This window comes from Monodelphis domestica, chromosome 4 (genome assembly GCF_027887165.1).
Source record: "Monodelphis domestica isolate mMonDom1 chromosome 4, mMonDom1.pri, whole genome shotgun sequence".
Taxonomy (NCBI): Eukaryota; Metazoa; Chordata; class Mammalia; order Didelphimorphia; family Didelphidae; genus Monodelphis; species Monodelphis domestica.
Genome location: NC_077230.1, coordinates 29,369,717 through 29,382,578, shown reverse-complemented (window position 1 = coordinate 29,382,578; position 12,862 = coordinate 29,369,717). Strand labels below are relative to the sequence as shown.

General features: G+C 34.1%; 1 long non-coding RNA gene across 2 annotated transcripts in view; it reads left to right on the top strand.

The window, feature by feature from the left end:
- The window catches only part of LOC103105659 (uncharacterized), a 272,991-nt gene that overhangs the window by 253,455 nt on the left and 6,674 nt on the right, over positions 1 to 12,862 (top strand). For both annotated transcript variants that reach the window (XR_467006.3, XR_008918328.1), the window contains exon 4: positions 4,981 to 5,156. This is a non-coding gene — a long non-coding RNA (uncharacterized LOC103105659). The remainder of the gene's footprint in view (positions 1 to 4,980; positions 5,157 to 12,862) is intronic.

The following is a 12,862-nucleotide window of genomic DNA, read 5'->3' as shown; positions in this document are numbered from 1 at the left end:
CTCCTGTTTGTAATTAAACTCCATAAAAGGTTGACTGCTGACTTGAGTTTTCATTTAGGAATTACATAGCTGAATTCCTTGGCGACCTTAAATTAATATATCTATCAGTCTTTTAAAGTGATTTCTTGTCACATTCCCCAAAGGAGCATCTTTGGGACTATCAAAAGAAGTTTCTATAGACATTAACTTCCATGAATGGATTACCTAATCAATCCCATTCATCTATCACTCTATTTCTTAGCCACTAACAGATTGCTTAGATGATTATTGATTTATAGTATAGTTTGAAATCTAGAATGGTCAGGCCTCCTTCCTTTATAATTTTTTCATTAATTTTCTTAATATTCTTAGTCTTTTGTTCTTTCACATGAAATTCTTTATTATGTTTTCTAATTCTATGAAATAATTTTTTGTGTACTTTGGTGTAGCACAGTATATGTAAATAAATTTAAGTAGAATTATAATTTTCACTATATTGATTTGGCCTATCAATTAACACCTTTTTCCTTGTTTAGCTCTCACTTTATTCATGTGAAGATTGTTTTGTAATTGGGTTCATAAAGTTGCTGTGTTGTGTTTTTTTTTTGTTTGTTTGTTTGGTACATCCCATTTTTTTATATCTAGAATTATTATGATGGAATTTCCATTTATTTTTCTTTCTGTTGGATTTTGTTGGTAGTAAATAGAAATGCTTATGGTTTGCATGGATTTATTTTGTAGTCTGTGACTTTGCTAAAATAATTATTTCTTTTAATTTTTTGCTTGCTGCTCTAGAATCTTTCAGTATACCATCATATCATCTGCAAATAGTGATAAATTGTATTTCTTCATTGTTTATTCTGATTCTTTTCATTTTTTTCTACTCTTATTTCTATAACTAGCATGTCTAGCACAATAATAAATAATAGTGGTTATAATAGACATCCTTACTTTATCTCTGATCTCATTGAGATGGATGCTAGTTTCTCCCCATAATAGATAGTGCTTACTGATGGATTTAGGTAGATGTAATTTGCCATTTTATCGAAGCTTTCATATATTGCATTGTTTTCTAATATTTTAAAAGGAGTAGGTGTTGTATTTTGCCAAATTTTTCTTCCCCTCTATTGAAGTAATTCTCTAGTTTCTATTGGTTTTGTTATTGACATGGTAAATTATATTGATATTTTTTTTCTCATTTTGATTTCCTGGTATAAAATTTACTTGATCATGGAGTATAATTCTTGTGATATAATGCTGTATACTCCTTGCCAATTTTTTTATTTAAAAATTCTCCATCAAAATAAGAAGACTCGTCTGTGGATGTCTTTCACTGTTTTAGCTTTTCCTGGTTTAAGTGTCAGTGCTATATGTTTTAAAAAGAGTTGGGAAGGATTTCCTCTTTCTGTATTTTTTTCAAATAACTCATATAGTACTCAAGTTAGTATTTCTTTGAATGACTTGTAGAATTTCCTAGTGATTCTATCTGAACCCGGAACTTTAACTGAGGGAGTTTTTTTGACAGTTCACTCAATTTAGTTTTCTAAGCATTATTTCCTCTTTTGTTTATCTGGGTAATTTATATTTTTTGTAAGTATCCATCTATTTCACTTAGAATGTCAAATTTATTGGCATATACTTGGATAATTGTTTTAATTTCTTCTTTATTGGTTTAGATGAAAAGTAAAAATGCCTATCCATTAGTCTAAAAATTACTTCTTTTTTTAAGTTTAAATCACAGCCACCTGGGACAATCTGATAATAGTTATTATAAATATTATATATATGTATATATAAATTTATATAAAAATCATAAATACTTGATTAAGTCTCTTTCAATGTTCATTTGTGTATACAGACTTGTCTTATATCTAGCATTTCTTTTGTGTGAAGAAATTAAGTCTTTCCCATCCAAATTCATGTAATAAATGTGTCCTATCCCTTGCCCACTTTGAGGAAACTCCAAAGAGGAACTAAAACTTAATATTTAAAGAATCTAATATTGCTCACTGGAAGTCAGTCTCAAACATCCTTCCATGAATGATACCTTTATTTTCATGGACTGATTTGCAAGAAGTACTGAACAAGGAAAGAATATACAAAGTATAGAGGCAAGCCTGTTGGGGCTAATAATTTTACTTCTTAGAGTAGTTTAACAAGGTATAGAGAGAGACACACACAGAAAATACTTAAATATTTTTGAAGGAATGGATAAGTAAGTGAATGAGGCTTTCACTGGAGATTTCTTCACTGGTATTCACTTATACTGAAGCTTCACCAAGCAGCATAAATGCTGGTAACATTTTCATAGACCTTAAGTTGGACAGGACATGGTTGTTTGCAGAGGAATTGAAATAAGAATCAAGTATGACTTCAGATAACTGCAAAGCTGTGCTCATGGGATGGCCTGCCAGTATGAGGTACTTTTGCCTCTGCATCTGTGTGGGCAAAAAGTCACTGATTCTTTAGGATAGACAACAGAAACCCATCAATAAGGTGTACTCCTCAGACTCTTCATGTGTATGTCTAATATGCTCATCTTCTACACATATCTTACCATTGAGGCAAAGGCAGTAATTCTGAACAGGACTGCATTGAATAAGTGTCATTTTCTGTATTAATTTCTTATACATCCACACCTATATAAATATATATATATATGTGCATATATATGTATGTATATGTATATATGTATAAGATGTATATATACATATGTATGTGTATATATATATAAAGAATTCTCTCATGGAGAAGTGAGTGATGCATAAATGCTTGGAAATACAAAAAAGGAACAAAAATCACTACAATAGAAGGAACAAAAAGGAAAGAATGAGTAAGGGTATTGTTAAAAAAGCAAATTTCAGAACTTTAGGAGAAATACAGAAAATAAACATGGCTAGAAAGACTAAAATGGAATGTATAGAATAACAGAATCTCAGAGATGAACTATACTAGTTCTTCCTAACTTGGAGTCCATGATATGTATTTTGATATGTATTTTATTTTATTCATTTAAAAACATTATTCTGAGAGGAGTCCATAGGCTTCATTAGTCTATATTCATGATTTTTTAAAAGTGATGTTAAGAATACCTTTACTAGGGTAGGTTGCCTAGATGCCTTTAAAGGGTGGATGCACAAAATCTCCCAAAGAAATGTATTCCAACTTCAATTAGTTCAAATTGTTGGGTTTTTCCTTTGAATCCTATCTACCTCAGCAACTTCAGAAACTCTTATTTCTACCTCTTGGTTTGAAGTGGAAGAAAACTAATTCCTGTATGCCATCACAGCCCTTTTAAGAGTTAAATTAAATGATCATTTCATACCAGCTCAACCCCAATTTCCACACTGAACCTCAAGACTAAACATTTCTACTTTCTTAGTTCTTGTATAAGGAATGGGATGCTATCAAAAATGAAAGCCTGATGATACAATTTTAAATGATTATGATAAAAAAGAATGTCTTGATAAGAAATTTTCTCATGAGAATCATGTCATATATAAAAGATAGAAATACCAAGGAGCATAGTTCTTATGTTGCATAAATTCATCCTGAGGGAATGCTGTGGGAATTGTTCTTTTTAAAGGTTGTCAGTCTTATTGTTCAGTCATTCAGTTGTGTCTGACTTCATAGCCCCATGGACCACATTGTCCCTGCAGGTCCCTTCACAAAAAACATTAGAGTTGTATGTCATTTCATTTTCCAGGGAATTAAAACAAATAGAGGTGAAGTGACTTCCCCAGGGTCACACAGTAAATGTCTAAAGTCATATTTGAACTCAGGTCTTCCTGACCTCAAGGCATCTACTATACCACCTAGGCATATCCTGTAATTATAACCCTTCAGTTGCTCATTTTGCACACAGGTGGTATTTATTCCCATGTTTTTGAAGTGGTGAATAAGAAAACTTACTAATAAATAAAACTCTGCCTTTGGTAAACTTAAAGAGCAGAAGTAATTATGAACAGGAAATAATTTGAAGAATGGGCAGTTACTCAAATTTCCAAGTCTTTCCTGAAGCATACCTCTTAATTGGTAGATACAGTAGGAAGACATTGTCAAGCAGGGCTGATGCCTTACCAGAGCCATGGGAAACATCTGCTGAAATATAAGCCATGGAGGCATACCAGACATTAGGGCCAAAAAAAAAAGCAGAGCCATGACTGGGAAGAGGTGGTAATCAAATTGCAGATGGTTGGAATGGAGCTGATCTTATATTTCAACCAGATGCCAATGGGAAGAGCAGACATTCATTTGCTGAAAGGCACTGGACTACTTCCTCTTCCCTTGCTTGTGTAAAACTACTCTCTTGAGAGTCAATAATCCCTTCCAAGTCTTAGCACACAAAGCCTTTATTCTTTTTTCTGGCTTCCTGTGAAAGTAGTTTAGCATGAATAAAATGTGTTGTTGCCTTTCAATATATACTTTTATTTACTTATCATAAAATGCACTGGTCAGTGAAACTGACCCTGCTTGATTATTATGCACAACCCAGAAGAGACACTGTTCTAAATTATCAAGGTTTCATGAACTCAATTTGGACTTTGGCAGTGCAAAATGATGGTGGGTTCAGAGTTACACTTTTAATAGAGATGAGCATTTATTCAGTTGTTTTAATGAGAGTCCTAAAAGAGAAAAAAAAAGGATCTCTTAGAAAATACTCCTGGTCAGCAAAAGCTGGAATAGACTCAGCAACAAAGGAAGAGAATGAATTGGGCAGCCATTCTTCCTTCCCCCCCCCAACCCCCAGAAGGTAGTATGTTCGGAATTTGAAAGGAAAACTTCACCATAAAAGGGAAATGAGTTGCCAGGATAGATCCTGCCAAAGGAAGACACAAGATAAGATGTCTGGTTGGAGTCATTCACAGGGGAGCTGTTCAGCAATGTCCCAGGGCAGTTTTTATTTTATCATTGCCTCATAAAATAAATTCTATCCAAGCTAGATGTTAGTTAAGGTTTCCATTTGTTTCTTAAAATCCTTTCTCTTCTTTCTCATTACAGGCCCAGATTCATATGATATTTTAAACATTTCCTGTTGATCCTCCAAGCTCTGCTTTCCCATTGTCAAGTGATTCCACAAATCTCTGCCTCATCAGAATTCCACTATTCACTTGTCCCAGTACTGGTGGAGGATGGCTCCTACTATGACAAAAATGGACTAATGATGACTAGAAAAAGTAAATATATGAACTTTAAGAACTCCTCTTGTATTGCACTCTTTCTTGTTGCCCCTCCACCTCCTTTTTCTTCACTTTCTCTAGAAATATTTCAATGGAAGGAAGAAAGGAAAATCTGTTCCTCTTGTGTTCCTCACCAGCTCAAGTCCCAATCATTACTCATTTCTTTTTTCCTGGGCATCCCTTTCTATCCCTCCTCACATTCATGACAATTTCTATTCTTTCACCAAATTAATGCATTGATGTCTAAATAGACTTAGTTTCCTGTCACTGCTGCAATAGTTCCTTTTCTAGTTCTAGGGAAGCCTTGATTACAGTCCATATAACCTAGATCCAATTATTTGGAACTATATGTATTTAGGGAAAATGAAAAGGGTCCTTACTTTTTCCTTAACAAGTGAAGGATGAAGAAATGGATATCTGATCTGAATCTAGTGCAAAGTGTAGGTATTTTCCTTTATAAATATTTAGTAAATTTTGCTATCTTCTCCCAAAGCAGCGAGTTCATGTTGGAAGAGAGAAACTCGGTTAACTTTTGGTGTTGTATTTTAATCTATATTACTTGTAGTAGAAAGGGCTTTCAATATGGAGTCAAAATACTGAAGCTTTTTAATCATGTGATTCTGAGACATATTCTTGAATTGGATTTCCAGGGGTTTAAGGATTCTCTTCCATTTGCACAAATACACCCACTGAAATGGGTGCTGTTTATGTTAAATTGGAAGCTACATTAGAAAAGGGAAGAAAATCATTTAAAATAAATGTTACCAGAAGCCAAATATGTGATGAACTTTTGGAGTGTAATTAATTATGGCTGACATAAACTTGGAAAAACATGGGTGTTTAAAAATTGGACTTGAGAGCTTTTTTGACTCAAAGTTCTCCACAGACCTAGAAGGAGTTTCTGCCCTCAGGGTTGCCATTCTTAATTATGATGTATATGTTGCCTATTGTTTTCCCTGCTTCCTGAGAGCTATACCATGGGCTGCTTTCATATTCAAAGTCCAGACTCAACAGCCTACATCTGTGAAAGAACAATTTCATCTAATTAAGTAAATAATAAATAGAACGATTTTTCTAGAAGTGGTACATGTGTAGGTGTATATATTTAAGGTGGTGGTAGATTATTCATTCTTGGATTTTTGTCACAGTGGTATAAGAAGAGACCAGATCCATTGTAGGCATTAAAAGACAATGATAAAGAACTGCTGTGGTGAATAAAAAAATACTATAAAGAAATACTTATGTACAAATTCATCTATATATATATGTATGTATGTATATATAGATGATACAAACATAAATATGTCCTCAACATCAATACATTTTTTGATGAGTCATACAAAAAATAAAGCAATTGCCTTTAGAGGAAATACACTTTTCATAATACTTAGGGAGGAATATTATCAAATTTTATCAACTGCTAATAAACCAGATATCTAAGTGACAGGAATCATCAGTTTGCAACCTTCTTGTGAATTTGTATAAGTTTAACAGAATGTTAAGAGAAAACAACAACAACAACAACAAACAACCACTTTTAAAAAAATTTTAAACATTATTTTAGTTGGTCATTTTCAAATGCTATTCAATAGAAACAAAGATCACTTTTTTTTTTCTTGGTTTATCTTGGTTTAGGGTGTGAGGTGTTGATCAAGACCTAATCTCTCCCACACTCTCTTCCAATTTCCCCAGCAGTTTTTGTCAAATAGTGGACTTTTGTCCCAAAAGCTGGGGTCTTTGGGTTTTTCATAGACTGTCTTGCTGGGGTCGCTTAACCCAAGTATATTCCACTGATCCTCCTTTCTGTCTTTTAGCCAGTACCAAATTAATTGTTTTGATGACCACTGCTTTATAGTATAGTTTCATATCTGGGACTGCAAGCTCACCTTCCTTTGTATTTTTTTTTCATGATTTCCCTAGATATCCTTGATCCTTTGACTTTCCAAATGAACTTTGTTATGATTTTTTCTAATTCAGTAAAAAATTTTTTTTGGAGTTCAATGAGTATGGCACTAAATGGGTAGATCAGTTTGGGTAGGATGTTCATTTTTATTATATTGGCTTGTCCTACCCATGAGCCATTAATGTTTTTCCAATTGCTCAGTTTTAATTGTGCGGAGAGTGTTTTGTAGTTGTGTTCATATAGTTCCTGTGTTTGTCTCGGGAGATAGATTCCTAAGTATTTTATTTTGTCTAAGGTGATTTTGAATTGGATTTCTCTTTCTAATTCTTGTTGCTGAGATGTGTTGGAAATATATAGGAATACTGATGACTTGTGTGGATTTATTTTGTATCCTACAACTTTGCTAATGTTGTTGATTATTTCGATTAGCTTTTTTGTTGATTCTCTAGGATTCTTTAAGTAGACCATCATATCATCTGAAAAGAGTGATAATTTGATCTCCTCATTGCCTATTTTAATGCCTTCAATTTCTTTCTCTTCTCTAATTGCTACTGCTAGTGTTTCTAGTACAATGTTAAATAATAGAGGTAATAATGGACATCCTTGTTTCACTCCTGATCTTATTGGGAATGCATCTAGTTTATCCCCATTACAGATGATGTTAGCTGATGGTTTTAGATATATACTGTTTATTATTTTTAGGAAAGACCCTTCTATTCCTATACTCTCTAGTGTTTTTAATAGGAATGGGTGTTGTATTTTATCAAAGGCTTTTTCTGTGATTTTTGTCTGTTTGTTGATATGGTCAATTATGTGGATGGTTTTCCTAATATTGAACCAGCCCTGCATTCCTGGTATGACTCCTACTTGATCATAGTGAATGACCCTCCTGATCACTTGCTGGAGTCTTTTTGCTAGTATCCTATTTAAGATTTTTGCATCCATGTTCATTAGGGAGATTGGTCTGTAGTTTTCTTTCTCCATTTTTGATCTATCTGGCTTTGGAATCAGTACCATATTTGTGTCATAAAAGGAGTTTGGTAGCTCTCCCTCTTTGCTTATTATGTCAAATAGTTTGTATAGTATTGGGATTAGCTGTTATTTGAATGTTTGATAGAATTCACTAGTGAATCCATCAGGCCCTGGGGATTTTTTCTTATGGAGTTCTTTGATGGCCTGTTGGATTTCTTTTTCTGATATAGGATTACTTAAAAATCCTATTTCTTCTTCTGTTAGTCTAGGCAGTTTATATTTTTGTAAATATTCATCCATATCACCTAGATTTGCATATTTATTGCCATATAATTGGGCAAGGTAGTTTTTAATGATTGACTTAATTTCCTCTCCATTGAAGGTAAGGTCTCCCTTTTCATCTGTGATACTGTTAATTTGCTTTTCTTCCCTCCTTTTTTTAATTACGTTGACCAGTACCTTGTCTATTCTGCTTGTTTTATTCAAAGTACCAGCTTCTTGTCTTATTTATTAATTCAATAGTTCTATCACTTTCAATTTTATTAATTTCTCCCTTAATTTTTAGGATATCTAGTTTGGTGTTCTTCTGGGGCATTTTTAATTTGTTTGCTTTCAAGTTTTTTGATTTGCATGTCCAATTCATTGACGTCTGCCCTCCCTAATTTGTTAATATATGCACTCAGGGATATGAATTTTCCTCTGAGTATTGCTTTGGCTACATCCCATAAGTTTTGAAGGGATGTATCACCAATCATTTTCTTCAATGAAATTATTCATTGTTTCTATGATTTTTTCTCTAATTAACTGATTTTGAAGTATCATATTATTTAATTTCCAATTAATTTTTGATTTGCTTTTCCATGTACCCTTACTGATCATTATTTTTATTGCCTTATGATCTGAAAAGGCTGCATTAATTATTTCTGCTTTTCTATATTTGTATGCCAATTTTATGACCTAGTGTATGATCAGTCTTTGTGAATGTGCCAATGCTGAAAAGAAGGTATATTCCTTTTTATCCCTATTTATTTTTCTCCATATATCTATCAACTCTAATTTTTCTATGATTTCATTCACCTCTTTTACCTCTTATTTATTTATTTATTTATTTATTTATTTGATTTATCTAAATTTGGTAGTGGTTGGTTCAGATCTCTCACTAGTATAGTTTTATGATCTATTTCCTCCTTCAATTATCCTAGTTTCTCCATTAGAAATTTGGGTGCTATACTATTTGGTGCATACATGTTGATTAGTGATATTTCCTCATTGTCTATACTCCCTTTTATCAGGATGTATTTACCTTCCCTATCCTTTTTAATCAGGTCTATTTTTGATTTGGTTTTGTCAGATATCATGATTGCTACTCCTACCTTCTTTCTGTTAGTTGAGGCCGAATAGGTCTTACTCCAACCTTTAATTCTGACCTTGTGAGTTTCTACCTGCCTCTTGTGTGTTTCCTGAAGACATCATATGGTAGGGTTTTGCATTCTAATCCACTCTGCTATTCGTCTACATTTTATGGGTGAGTTCATCCCATTCATGTTCAGTGTTATGATTGTCATTTGTGAGTTCCCCAGTATTTTGATATCCTCCCCTAATTCTGACCTTTCTTCTTTTGCTATTACCTTTTGAACCCATTTTTTATTTTAAATCACCCCCTATTCCCCCCCTTTGTCATGCTTCCCTTTCTAGCCCCTCCCTTTTTGTTCCCTTCCTGTCTCCCCTCTCCTTCCCTCCATTTTTGTGTTCCCTCCCCCCTATCCCCTTTTGTTTTCCCTTCTCCCTTACCCTGTTGGATATGATAGAATTCAAGATCCCAATGGACCCACATGCTCTTCCCAATCAGAGTCGGTTTCACTGAGAGTAAGGTTTTAATATTACCACTTAGCACTCTTTTCCTCTCCTTCTTATAAGAGAATTCTTCCCTTCACCTTCCCGTGTATATCTTTGTGCAACAAAGATTGATTGTTCTATTAAATTTATTTCTATTTCTTCAAGTATTTCTTAGTACCTTCATTGATTCCACCTTTCTTTTTTCTTTCTTTTTTTCTCCCTCCCCTCCAAATCATGTTAATGCCCCAATCTTTCCCTATGAGTGATTCTTCTGATTACTCTATTAATGCATACAATTTTTAAAATTCGCACATAACATTTCCCCCATATGTTAGTATATATAATTTGATCTAATTGTGGCCCTTATAGAAGAGGGTTTGAATAAAAGAAAACAAATAAAGTACTTTTCTCCTTTTCCCTTTATTTAATATTTACCTTTTCATGTTTCTCTTGTTCTTTGTGTTTGGATTTCAAACTTTCCACTGAGTTCTGGTCTTTCTTTATGAATCTTTGGAAATCTTCTATTTTGTTGAATGCCCATACTTTCCCCTGGAAGTATATAGTCATTTTTGATGGGTAACTGATTCTTGGTTGAAGACCCTGTTCTCTTGCTTTTCTGTATATCGTGTTCCAGGCTTTATGATCTCTTAGCCTGTTTGCTGCTAGGTCATGTGTGATCCTTATTGACGCTCCTCTGTATCTGAAGTTTCTCTTCCTAGCTTCTTGTAATATTTTCTCCTTAGTTTGGAAGTTCTTGAATTTGGCGATGACATTCCTGGGGGTTGTCTTTTGGGGATTTAGTATAGAGAGTGTTCTATGAACTCTTTTGATTTTTATTTTGCCCTCTTGTTTGAGAACATTAGGGCAATTTTCTTCGATTATTTCTTGTAGTATGGCATCGAGGTTTTTGTTAATCTCTGGTTTTTCAGGTAGACCAATGATTCTCAAGTTGTCTCTCCTTCCTCTGTTTTCCTGGTCTGTCACCTTGTCAGTGAGATATTTTATATATTCTTCTAATTCATTAATTTTTTGACTTTGCTCTATTAATCCTTGCTGTTTTGCAAGATCACTGTCTTCCAGTTGCTTAATTCTGATCTTTAAAGACTGGTTTTGCTTTTCAGTATGGTCTGCCTTTCTGTTAAAGGCTACCAGCTCTTTCTCCAATTGTGAGATTTTGTTTGTCAGTCTGAAGAGCTCTTTCTGATTTTTTCCCATTTTTCTAGCCAGAAGGTTTCCATCTTTTGGATAAGCTCCATTTTGAGTTCTTCCAGAGCTTGTGGATAGTTTCCATTTTTTTTGGTCGTGTTTTGATTTTGTTTGCATTTCATCCTCTTTTTCATCTCTTTTCCCTCCATAACAGTTTTCAATAGTCCCTTTTTGCCTTTCTTTTTGGAGGATTGACCTTGGGCACTCTGAACCATCTCTTTGTTGGTTTTCTCTTTCCTTTTTAGTCAGGAATCTGAGTGAAATGGGCAGATTTTGATGTTTTTGCCTCAGGTTGACTCTTCCCAGCCTCCGAAATTTGTTAGAGCCCGCATACGCATTCTGTGGTCTCTTCTCTCCTATGCGGACAGGCTTCCCCTGTAAAACTGCTCCACGGGGTAGTTCCCTGGTAGTCCTTGTCAGTTCCCAAGGACCCTGGCTTGCCCCCCAACCCCCACTACAGTGAGGAGTGGAGGAAATTTTGCCTCATGCTGTTTCTAGAGCCTCTGCAGCATTTGCTTTTTGCAGGAGCCCCCTCTTTTAGCGCACTCTCCAGTGAAACCGCTCTGAGGGGTAGTTCTTTGGATTCCTCTTTAGATCCCAAGGACCCTGGATTGCTCCCCACTCACTGCAGAGACGTTCCTCACTCACTCGCTGTCTCCGGTGAGTGCACTGGTCCCTACTCCAGGTTGGGGGAAGGTAGCTCAGCTCAGCTCATGCTTGGCAGCGAGCTTTCTCTCCCTCTTATAGTGTGGAAGTCTTCAAACCCCATGTACCTTTATTGCTGTGGGCTGCTGGAGAGTCCCTCCGATCTTCAAAAGATGATTTTTATCCTCTTTTTAGGTAGTCTATTTTGTTCAGTTTGGGGGAGAGGAAGCAATTCGAGTCTAGATTGCAGCCATATTTACCCAGAAGTCCCTTCCCTCAATACAACCACTTTTTAATAAGACAAATCCCGTATACATTGGACATTTTGGGTTTTATATTAATATGAGCTGTGAAGAAGTTAAAATATAACTAATATTTTCACTGTTCAGGAACAGTGAAGGGTATTACTTAACTAAAAGTAATATTTAAATACACAATATATAAATATAGAGACAAAATCACAACTGAATTCTGAAAATTAAGACAATTCAAAGACACATCTTAATAAAAATCTTTAAATTTCTGGCTTTGAGAGTTATCTCATCTCCACTGTGGGGATCATATTAGAAAAGATTTGAAGTGATAGATTATCTTATCCAAAAAGAAGTCGATTGATAACCATTCCCTCAAGATGACTATAATAAGTAATTGAATATTTTATATGAAAGAGAAAAAAGAAAAACTTCAGTCTTTTGCTACATTTAGTGAATTTGGATTATGATGGGAAATTTATATTTTCATATGGATCTTTGTCTATAATGTTGAAGGTGTGGGGAGCAGTAACTGCCTATTTATTAATTCCTTTTATAAGATTAATTTTAATGAGTCTTACATTAAATGAGATGATTCAATAAATAAGTTTAAAATAGGCAAAAATCAAACTAATAGGAATGAAGTGAATTCTCCATCTATAAACCATTACAATTATCTTGATATTGCTTGTCTTATATAACTGTTGTGAGGAAAGCGTTCTGTAAAACTTCAAATGTTCTATAAATGTGAATCAATCTTATTAATAGTAATCTAAAAAATTCAGACTTCTTCAGTTTATAACAGGGAATCCTGAATGGATTTTTGAGAGAGTCACTGAAATGATCAAATTTTTTCTTTTAGGAACTATTTTCTAGAATGCACAGGATGA